Below are 11,917 nucleotides of genomic sequence, written 5' to 3' on the forward strand. Positions count from 1 at the left end.
ACAGTCAAATAATAAAACTCTTAACGAATTCTATATAAATGAAAATGACATCCCCATGGCAAACAGAACTTTCAAGAAATAGTTTTGTGGCAGATAAGGAACGTTGACAGTACTAAGAGAAAGTGAAGCACAGAACAAGGTTGAGGAAAAAGTCCAAGAATAAAGAACAAAGGCTATATTCTCTGGCCCTGCAACTTGTCAGCATGGACGTACCTTTTTAACACATCATCCCAAGTCATTATTCGAACTTGCTCTTCTAAATTACAAGACAGCCCTTCCAGCTAACTTAAGCCAAAGATATCCAAAAGAAGGTCCAAGTCTTAAAATGGGGCTGTTCCAAAAATTCTAATTCCTCAACTGGCAGATTCCCATACATTGTCTACACTTGGGCTTCTCCCCTAAATGGGAACTTACTCAAAATAAATTTCAGAAATGATGATAGCGTCAACTCAACATTTCACAATTTAAGTATCAGGAAACTGGACAGCTGTAAGAAATCTTTCAATAGTTCTGACTGGGGAAAAAAAAAAAAAAAGGAACTTCCTCTTGTATGTCCTTCTCTTCATCACCAATCTTTAGAGATGGTAGGCAGTGTGTGTCCATTGTACAAGTGTGGGCTTTGAGGGGCGCCTGGCCCATAGCAGGTGCTCAGTAAAGGAATGCATACTTTAATGAACATCTTCTGGATCCTGTCTCCCCTACTTTATATTTTCACTGCAAATGATGCTCTCACTGTTCTAACCACCACACAAGGAGGCCTGCATGGTTCAGGGAAGGAACTTCTAGTCGCGGCTGCAGATAACCCTTTGGTAAAGCGTTACCTGGGTGTTTCTTTTTGAACCAGTAAGCCCTGATAGCCCCAAGACAGTCAGTAGAGCTGTTTGGGCAACAGCCCATATAGCTGTCACCTTGGCTGTTACTAGGGCTACTCCCTCCCCAAGCAGGAAGCAGTGCTGAAAGGCACAGAAACTCACCTCCTGAGTATGCCTTTAATGCCCAGCTTGACGATACAATTACCAAGTCATAAAAGAAAATTACCTTGTGGTTCCCTGTTTAAAAATGTTTATTAAGTGATAATTTCTTTTATGTAACTGAATACCTATTACAGAAGCAAAGGCAGAAAAATGGGGAACACTCTAAAGTTAGAGCCAGAAAACATACCTACTCTGCCCAGTGGTGCCACTTAACCAGGTCTGTAACCTTGGACATGACACCAAACCTCTTTTTTTTTGTACCTGTCCCTGCCTACCCTGGGATCCATGGGAGGTTCAAATGAAATCAGAGCTCAGTACGCTTTTGAGACTGGAATCAGCAATTCTCAGGAATCGTTTCCAACAAGCAAAAGGTGTGAGCACAGTCACTGCCGGGTAGAGCCCAAGAGTGATCTGAGGCCACCTCTGTCATCAATGAGTCATTGGTCAGTGTCCCAACTAATGACTGTAGTGACCTTTCAATGTTAATACTATCCATGCCTGAGGACATGGAAGTCACTGGGATCAGCAGTGTGATTGAGATGTAACAACTTTTCATACTGTAGACATGTACACATTGTATTCTTATTTATACCGATTTACATTTGTATGGGTTTATGGACAATATCCTTTAAGGTTGTTAAATTATATCTCTGTGTATTCATTTGAACCAACTGACATCTCAGATGTTTTGGTGATTTATTTTTTAATACAAATAGAATGGAACTAAGGGGGTTTTGAGAGTCATAGCTTCACAAAACTGTGGACCACTTTTCTACTAAAAAAAAAAAATCAACAATAACACCCTGGTGTTTGGCGGGGGGGTGGGGGGGAGATATTGCAAAGTCTTCATATATCTTGGCAACATCTATGACTCTAAAATAAAGTAGGTCTTTTTGATTAGATGAACTACTTTTGCAAGTTATACCTCACCACTCCAGGTCAAACCCTTGGCCCCAGGAAAACAGCAGAATAAATTGTCCTGTGTAGAGATTCCCACTTAGAACACTGACACTGGGTTAACTAGACAGTCAAAAATCCCTGTTTTAGAAACCAGGAGAGAGGCCAGAGGGCTTCAAATGCCTAAGGAACCAGCCTTGTTCCTTGGCCTTGCGCAGAGCCAAACTCAGAGCCAACCTTCATTCCCTCTTCCAAGTAAGCCTGACTGCATGATAGGCATTGGGGTTAGCTAGCGTTTTGGACAAGACAGAGCTGTTTTCAGAGAGCTTTCACTGCAGTGGTGAAAACACTAGACACACACGGACAATCAGAATATAACTCTGGTTACTGCTGTGAAGGAAATGTTGGCTGCATAAATGACCTAAGTCATTAACCCAACTTATTCTGTATCACAGCTCTAGTCAATGATGGGAGAGACCCAAATTTAGGTTTTCCAGCTCCTGTTCTCTCTTTCCTTACATGGGCTGACCTCTACCCTTCACTCAGGAAGAGGGTTTTACCCTACTCTGCATCCAAAGAGGCCTGGTCACCAAAAGTCCCTTGGGATCAAATTAAATTTCTTCAAGCCTCAAGACATTTATCTCCTTACCTCAAAAGGAAAATCCAGGACTAACTAAACCCCACCGTTTTCCAGCAAAGTTCGCTTCCTCAGGAAGGACTTCTGGGGACTTAGGAAATTCCTATACTCCTTCAGTGCCTGTTCCCCTTAGCTTTCACTTATACTGGGACAAATAGGTCTGCCCTCCCAAACGCTACAGGCAGCATGATGAGCAGCCAACAAATCAGAAAAAAAGCCAAACATCCTTAAGTGCTAGTGCTCAGGGTGAGTGAGATTCCCAGACGTAGCTTCGCAGACAGCAAATCTCTGGTGTATTTATTAAGCAGCTTTACTAGGAAGGTCAGATGGCTGAATCAGACACAAAGTTCCAGCTTTAAAATCAACAAACTGCAAAGAACCAGAGAACCCTTGCTTTAATGGATAGAATTATTTGCAATGTATTAATAACAGCGCCATTTATGGAAAGCCTGTGTATGCGCTTGGGGCTTTACATGCAATAAATAGCTCCGAAGGTAAACATGTTCTCCCAGAGATGAAAAAAACCCACAAAGGTAATTTCAATAATAGGCCCAAGTTGACGTGCAGCTAGGAAACTGCAAGGCCCAGACTCAACTGGAGTTTCTGGCAAAGAAGCTGGGTGGGTTTGGGATAATTCAAACACACACACATACAAACACTCAAGGAAATACAACCAGACGACCACGTCAGCTATTAGCAGGAACGTTACAAACGCACAGCTTGGAGAAGATGCCGCGCTGGGCTGAGATAACGCCGGAAAGCGGGAACTGACGCTTACACCCTTCCCCCAGGGCGAAGGAAAGGCAACCCCTGAATTCTTAAAATAACTCTCGCTTCCTCTCGGCGGGCTAAGGCACGGGACTGCCGGTCTGCAGGCCGGGAGGCGCCGGGCTCCGCGGGAGGGTGCGCACCAGCCTTTGCCGCAGCCCCTCGACGTCACGCTCCCGCCCGGGGCTCCCGAGGAGTGGAACTGCCCGCGGGCCCGGCAGACAGCCCAAGCCGAGTCCCACCCCTCACCTCGGGGAGCCCGGGGCCCAGCGGGGAGACCGGATTGTGCAACCCGAGGAGTCCCTGCCAGGATCCCCGCCGCGCGCCCGCTCTGCGCGGAGATGGGCTTCCCCGAGGCGCACCGATAGTGGCCAGAACTGGGACCGCAACCCCTCTGGTCGGCGCCCACACCTCCCACCGCCCCCTTGTGCGCCGCCGCGGGAAGGACACCTGCGGAGCTGCCCGCCCCCGCGTCCCCCGCTCTCCAGGGCCCGGCCACCCACAGGCTGGAGGCACCTGGGTGCCCTCACCGCCCGGGTCCGCGCCCGTGCTGCCAGGAGGCGGCGCGCGCCGGCGGCCACCCCAACCCCCGGCCCAGGGCCGCCCGGGCACACGGGACTCCGGCCAGTGGCACCGCCGCCGCTCCCGCCCGCCCCGCCCCGGCGCCGGAGCCCACCCCAGGGCTCGCCCTTGGGACTCACCAGCTCCGGGTGAAAGTTGCGGGGCGGCGGCGGCGGCGCTCCACGGTGACTCGAGTTCAGAGCCGGGGGCGCGACGGGGCGGCCCCGCGGGGCCCGCGCAGGGCAGGCTGCGGGCTCGGGGCCCTGGGTGGCGCGGCCGCCGCGCCTGCCGCGGGCTGGAGGCTGCAGCGCGTCGGGCCCGGCGGCGCCACGGCAGGGGATCGAGCGGCGGACTGGCCGGAGCGGCGGGAGAGGAACTGGCTGTCGCAGGGCTCCGCCGAGAGGTCCCAGCTACTTCCTGGTGCTCGGATTTGCATACTGCGCCGGGAGGGCGGGGAAGTGACCGTTTGGCCCCTGCCCAAGGTTTGGGTCTTTGGTGTGGCCGTCGCGCGAGCTTTGATGGCAGAGAAACTTAGCCTCTCATCGTGGTGCTCGAGAATGTGGAGCCGCTGGGGCCCAGCATCCTCCTGTTTCCTCCTGTTACGGGGACAGAAGGATCTTCCAAGGAGATCTCTGGAGCCTGGACGTGGTAGCCTGGCGAGAGAACCTCTCGCGTCTCCTTTGCTTCTTTAACATCCTACTCCGTATTGTCAGGAAGCTGGGTGGCCCTGGCAGCAGAGGGGGCGCGCTCTGATCCCCCACATCTGGAGTTCTCAAACAAGAGGGATGAGTTGTGCCGAGTGGGTGCTCAGGGTCTCACTGAGTTCTTAGTAATCAGTACAGAATAAGCTGCCTAAGGTTGTGCACGGGGATGTTCCGTGTGTAGAGTTGGGGGCGGAGGGTGACTATGGAGTTGAATGGCCTGTCAAATTACTCAATTCCTCAAAACTTCGATGTCCTCCCAGGAAAATGGAGATGAGGGTGCCTACCTCGGAGGGCCACTGGGAGGATGAAATGCCTTTGTAAAGGGTTCTCACTGTGCCTAGAACACAGTGATGGTAGCTGTTACCCGTTCATTCCTGCGCTCTCTCCCTCCCGGCATGAAGCACAGTGCTGGGCACACAGCAAGCGCATAATCAATGTTTGTGGAAAGAATGATTGCATCGTCAAGCCCATGTTCTACTCGGTAAATGCCACATAGAAATCCAAAATTATAATATTAGTCCCAGTCACAGCGGATGACCAATTGTTCTAAGCGAGAGTCACTAGTATCCCAACATTACACTGCAGTGTAGAATTTACAGGGAAATAAACAGTGCCCTGTAGGAGATTTCCTCTTTGTATTAATAACAGCAAACACATAGGGCCTATCAGGTGCCAGACATTTCACTAAGCCCTTTAGATTGATTACCTTTCATTAATATGTTCTTTCTTTAAATTATTATTCTTTTAAATTAAAGTATAGGGGTGCCTGGGTGGCCAAGTCGGTTAAGTGTCTGCCTTCAGCTGGGGTCTTGATCCCAGGGTCCTGGGATTGAGCCCCTCCTAAGGATTCCTGCTCAGCGGGGAATCTGCTTCTTCCTCTCCCCTCTGCCCCTCCCCCCTGCTTGTGCACCACGCACCGCAGGCCTGCTCTCTCTGTCTTAAATTATTGAATAAATAATCCTAAAAATTTTTTTAAATTAAAAATCAAACTGTAGTTGACACACAATGTTACATTTATGGTAATTCAACAAGTCTATACGTTAATGCTATGCTCACCACTAGTGTAGTTACAATCTGCTATCATATAACACTATTGCAATATCATTGACTATATTCCCTGTGCTGTACTTTTCATTCCCATGACTTATTCATTCCATAACTGAAAGCCTGTTAGTTCCCACTCCCCTTCACCTCTTTTGCCCAACACCACCATCTCCTCTGGCAACCATCAGTTTGTCCTCTGTATTTAGGGGTCTGTTTCTGCTTTGTTTGTTCACTTGTTTTATCTTTTAGATTCCACATATAAGTGAAATCATATGGTATTTGTCTTTCTCAGTCTGACTTATTTCACTTAGCACAATGCCCTATAGATCCATCCATGTTGTCACAAATGACAAGATCTTATCCTATTTTTATGGCTGAATGATGTTCTATTGTGTGTGTGCACACACAAACTATTTTTAATTTTTTGAGGAAACTCCATACTGTTTTCCACAGTGGGTGCATCAGTTTACATTCCCACCAACAGTGTATGAAGGTTCCTTTTTCTCCACATCCTCCCCAACATCTGTTATTTCTTGCTTTATTTTTTTTCTTTTCTTTTTTTTTATTAATTTTTAATTTTTTTAATAAACATGTATTTTTATCCCCAGGGGTACAGGTCTGTGAATCACCAGGTTTACACACTTCACAGCACTCACCAAAGCACATACCCTCCCCAATGTCCATAACCCCACCCCCCCTTCTCCCAACCCCCCTCCCCCCAGCAACCCTCAGTTTGTTTTGTAGGATTAAGAGTCACTTATGGTTTGTCTCCCTCCCAATCCCATCTTGTTTCATTGATTCTTCTCCTACCCACTTAAGCCCCCATGTTGCATCACCACTTCCTCATATCAGGGAGATCATATGATAGTTGTCTTTCTCTGCTTGACTTATTTCGCTAAGCATGATACGCTCTAGTTCCATCCATGTTGTCGCAAATGGCAAGATTTCATTTCTTTTGATGGCTGCATAGTATTCCATTGTGTATATATACCACATCTTCTTGATCCATTCATCTGTTGATGGACATCTAGGTTCTTTCCATAGTTTGGCTATTGTGGACATTGCTGCTATAAACATTCGGGTGCACGTGCCCCTTTGGATCACTACGTTTGTATCTTTAGGGTAAATACCCAGTAGTGCAATTGCTGGGTCATAGGGCAGTTCTATTTTCAACATTTTGAGGAACCTCCATGCTGTTTTCCAGAGTGGCTGCACCAGCTTGCATTCCCACCAACAGTGTTATTTCTTGCTTTTTTGATTTTAGCCATTCTTACAGGTGTGAGGTGCTCTCATTGGGGTTTTAATTTTATTTCCCTGAAGATTAGTGATGTTGAGCATCTTTTCATGTGTCTGCTGGCCATCTGGATGTCTTCTTTGGAAAAATACCTGTTCAGTTTCCTGTACATTTTTTTTAAATTTTACTTTTTCAGTGTTCCAAAATTCATTGTTTACGTACGACACCTAGTGCTCCAGTGGGCTCCTTAATACCCACCAGCAGGCTCACCCCTACCTTTTTTTAATCAGATCATTTGGGGTGGTTTTTTGTTTTGTTTTGGGGTTTTTGGTGTTGAGTTGTATAAGTTTTTTATAGATTTTGAATCAGGTATATCATCTGCAAATATCCTTTTCTCTTCAAGAGGTTGCCTTTTCATCATGATGATGGCTTCCTTTGCTGTGCAGAGGCTTTTTATTTTGATGAAGTCCCAATAGTTTGTTTTTGCTTTTGTTTCCCTTGCTTCAGGAAACATATCTAGAAAAACAGCTCTAGCTGATGTCCAAGAGTTTACTGCCTATGTTTTCTCCTAGGAGTTTTATGGGTTCAGGTCTTACATTTAGGTCTTTAATCCATTTTGAGTTCATTTTTGTGTATGATGTAAGAAAGTGGACCAGTTTCATTCTTTTGCATGTAGCTGTTTCTTTTTCCCAGCACAATTTATTGAAGAGACTGTCTTTTCCCACAATGAATATTCTTACCCTCTTTACTGTAGATTAATTGACCATGTAAGTGTGGGTTATTAACAACATTCTTAGGAGGCTGGTTCCCCTCCCCGAGGCTAGGGCCATGGTCACGTAGCCTCCATAACAGAATCCTCTACAGCAGTAATTGATTACTGGTAACAGACAGCGAAGGTTTGCAAAGTATTGCCTCAGGCAACAAGAGGAGGTAGGATGGTTTATACCTGTGATGTTCACTAGTATGTCGCTGCTTAGTTTGCTGCTAAAGAGGAGGGAGTGGGTTACGTGTTGGAAAGTATTGAATGTGTGAATGAAATCTGTTACGGATCCTATGGAGTAACGCACTACCTTAGACCCCATTTCTTGGATCTTTCTTCAGGATGACCTCTCAAATATAACGGCCCTAAATTAAAATAGCTCCTATTACCAATGAGTCCTTGAGATCCTGACAAAAGACATGTGATTGGGACACAAAATGTTTGGTGCTGGTTCATCCATCTGGAGTGTCCTGTCTGTGGTTTTGGGAAAATGTCTGACAGAACAAGGAACAAAGCATCATCAGGCAGAGTGGGGCTTACACTCAGCTCTATCACTTCTAACTCCTTACATCAAGCATGTATGTAGGTTCCTGTTCCTAGGTTCCTGTCATTATTCTTATTTGGGGTGGGGGAAGAAATCAATATCTATTCCCACTTCTCAGGCTGCATTCATATATCCTGAAAATTTCCCCACCTACTCTCCATATGTGTCTCTCTTAAGTCCCATGAAAGTTCTAGGGGCTCCTGGGTGGTTCAGATGGTCAGGTGTCTGCCTTCAGCTCAGGTCATGATCTCAGGATCCTGGGATCGAGTCCTGCATCGGGGGTCCCTGCTCAGCGGGAGTCTGCTCCTTCTCCCTCTGGTATTCTCCCTGCTTGTGCTCTCTTGCTCTCTCTGTCAAATAAATAAAATATAAAATTTTTTAAAAGTCCCATGAAAGTTCCATGTCTTAGAGAAGCTTTATTTAAAGACTTCATTGGTATCTTTCTTTTCTAGACATCTAGAGCACCTGTAGTGTGCAACATTCTCTGTAAACTAGACTTAGGTCCTTTCCAACATGTTTTGCCTTTGTTTCACATGGTAACTTTCTCTCCTCAACTGCTAGTAAATAGCAAACCACTCTTTGGAAGTCACTGCTTCTTGTATTTATCTTTCTCCCACCACACTTCTCAAAAGTTCTATTCGCTCAGACAGTAAAGCATGTGACTGTTGTTCTCGGAATTGTGAGTTCAAGCCTCACATTGGGTGTAAAGATTACTTAAAAATAAAATCTTGAAACAGAAAAGTTCTGTTGGGTGCTTTAAAATACTTCATTAGTATTGGTTGGTTCAGTGACTGATGGACTGAGTTGTCTCAAGGGTATTCTCAGATGGGAATTGAACACACAAATGATCAGAGGAAGGTTGTAAATCAACAAAGATCGCTCTTGGCAGGGAAAGCAGACTTTTGAAGAAAGTGAGGGATATGACTGAGCAGGACAAGAGGAAGAAGTAGTGGAAATGGCACCAAGTATGGATAGGCAATCCTCGTTCTTTCAAATTCCATATCTGCAAATTCACCTACTCACGAAAACTTAAGCATAACCCCAAAATCAATACTCACAGTGCTCTCACAGCCAGGCATGGGCATGAGCACAGCAGTGAGAATCTTCATCTCCTCATGCACACGTACCCCGCAGAGGTCAAAGAAGGCGATGCTCTGCCTTTTTGTTCAAGCTCTTATACCATAAACCCATATCCTTTGAGGATTTGTTTAGTGCCAGGTTTTTTGCATTTTTGTGCTTTGTGTTGATTTCACTGTTTAAAATGTCTCCTGAGGGTAGTGCCGAAATGCTGTCTAGTGCTCTGAGCACAAGAAAGCTGGGATGTACCTTATGGATGAAAGGCATGTGTTAGATAAGCTTTATTCAGGCGTGAGTTATGGTGCTGTTGGCCATAGTTCAATGTCAGTGCGTCAACAGTATCCATTAAATAAAGTGTCTTTAAACAGAACCACACAAAACGAGATCGCTTATCCATCAATTGATGAACATGCGATGGCCAGAGGCTCTCAGCAACTGAACCCTGTCTTCCTCCCAGGAACAGTGGTTCAATATTAGCTAATTCACTGTGTGTGGCAACTTTACAGACTGTGATGACCACAAATAATGAGAATCGATTGTGCATAAGACCATCCAAAATCCACTGAGAGGAAAAGAAAATGTCTGACTTCAAGGAAATGTTCCTCCAACACAATCTTCATCTTTCTGTGCCTGATCGTGGCACTTTAGGGCTGATGAGGAATGACAATCTCAGCCCATACTCTCATGCCATCCTACCCATCCTGCCATCTGACCTGCCGCTTGTCCCACTGCCATGGCGTGGACTGTCCCAATGCCCCTTTTACTTTTCTGGGAGCTGCCTTCCAGGAGATCAGACTCCTCCCAACAACTCAGGGAGTCTTAGCGATTTTCTCCACAAGCTCCCTCCCTGGTTGGCTTTGCAGGGAGGAACAGAGTGGAGGCTAAGACTCTTCATCTGACTCTCGCAAAGATGGTCACAGACTTGAGGCCCACGTTGCAAATCATACAGAGCAGTGGTCCCTCACCCTGGTGGCACATGAGAATCACCTACCCAGGCCCTACTCAGATAATTGAATCAAAGTCCAAGGATGGAGTGAGAGGGACTAGATCATCAGAGCTCCCCAGCTTGTGCTGATGAGCAGCAAAGATGAGGAACCACTGGGAAGGAGCCCAGTCAACACCCTCGGAGAATACGGGCTACTTGTATATGCCCAAAAAATGGTTTCTACCTACCAGCAGTGTTCCTAATAAAATACATCAGAAGGCCTTTCATCTAATGTGGACTAAGGGACTAATTAGTCTAAGGGACTAATGAATCAAAAAAGATGTTTAAAGGGGGGGAAATTAAAAAAAAAAAAGTAATGTAAATGTGCCTTAGATATTTGACTTGAACTTCAACCTAAAATTGCATTCACATTCCTTCCCTCACTGCCCATCTCCCAGGTGATGCCAGGAGATTGCCCCTGAGTATGAATCCCCAGCTTGGCCTTCTGTGTCATCTTTCTTCCCTAAACCACACCCATGAACCCTCCTCTCTGATTTACAGTTACAGCTTTGTGGAAGCAGAGGAAGCCATCTCTCCCACAGTCTCTGGCCAGAGCCTCTTCACCCTCACCTAAATAATTCCTAAATCAGCAGAATTATTATTTTTACCATTTTACCTGTAACTCTTTCCAAATATTCAGCTTAGTTTACATAGAAACAACTCTTTCACTCATTTTTCTAAGTTTCAATTTAATTAAACTGTCTATTTATCATATCAGGCATCCACTGACCTAAAAACAGCTGGAAAGGTTGCAGGCCGGAGAGGGTTCACTTTGCTGGAGGGATCCTGCAGGTGTTTACAGAGGCAAGCTTGAGTGCTGACTCATCCAGAGTTCGCTGGGAAGAGGGTGATTTCCCGGCATTTCTGTCACAACTACCAGTGAAGAAACGGACAGGTTGGGCTGTTTTATGTTAACACTTACCTACCACTCCTCACAACAACTGGGCTTTCTTTTCTGTGTTTGATAGATAAGAAGAGAGCCTCAAAAGAGGAAGATGACCCACCCAACTTCACCTTGAAGTGGTACACACTGGATTTAAACTCCATTCTCTCCACCTGACATCATAGCTCAAGCTCCAACACTTGGCTTACAATGCCTTCTGGAAAGTCCCAGCTTCTCAGCCTGGAATACCACAGAAGCAATGCAACGTGCCTGAGCTGAATCCTTATCAATCCTTGGACTTTCTAAAGGAATAACCAAACTACCTGAACGAGCAGTTATTTAAAAAACTGAGTTTAATAATAATGGCAAGCATACCCATAACCTAATTGAGGTTAGAATCTTGTCAAATTTATAATAAAATTATTTGTCACTTGATGAAACACAAGATTGTGATACATGACAATTAGACCACAATAGTAAACTATGTGTACAAAAAAGTCTTGTGTGGTCAGATTGGGGGTCTGGGGGTTTACTGGGGAATGTCCAGAAGGTAAGAGGGAGAATTGCCTGTGACTTCATTTCTGTTTTCTCTTGGAGGGAGGAGGCTGCAGTGCCACATTCCCCTCCTTCCAGACCTTTGATCTTTAGGAAGGGTGCCTAGCCCCTCAAACCAAGCTGGTCTCCCAATCTGGGATATGCCCTGTCCCCAGTTCTAATTCTAGAGAGCCCAAACTTCCTTTCTAGGTGCTCTTATGGCATCTAGGTACTCGTGTATTTAGCTTTTCATGACCTCAGACTTAAAGAAAAGTTCCAAAATGAGCACAAAGAATCACGATCTGTCCTTCAGTC

General features: G+C 45.8%; 1 protein-coding gene across 2 annotated transcripts in view; it reads right to left on the reverse strand.

Annotated features, from left to right (window-relative positions):
- The window catches only part of LYN (LYN proto-oncogene, Src family tyrosine kinase), a 118,202-nt gene extending 114,093 nt beyond the window's left edge, over positions 1-4,109 (reverse strand). For both annotated transcript variants that reach the window (XM_082719204.1, XM_082719201.1), the window contains exon 1: positions 3,978-4,109. The gene's annotated coding sequence lies outside the window, so the exon portion shown is untranslated. The remainder of the gene's footprint in view (positions 1-3,977) is intronic.
- Between the last annotated feature and the right edge of the window lie 7,808 nt (positions 4,110-11,917).

Source organism: Mustela nivalis (genome assembly GCF_964662115.1).
Source record: "Mustela nivalis genome assembly, chromosome: 2".
Lineage (NCBI taxonomy): Eukaryota > Metazoa > Chordata > Mammalia > Carnivora > Mustelidae > Mustela > Mustela nivalis.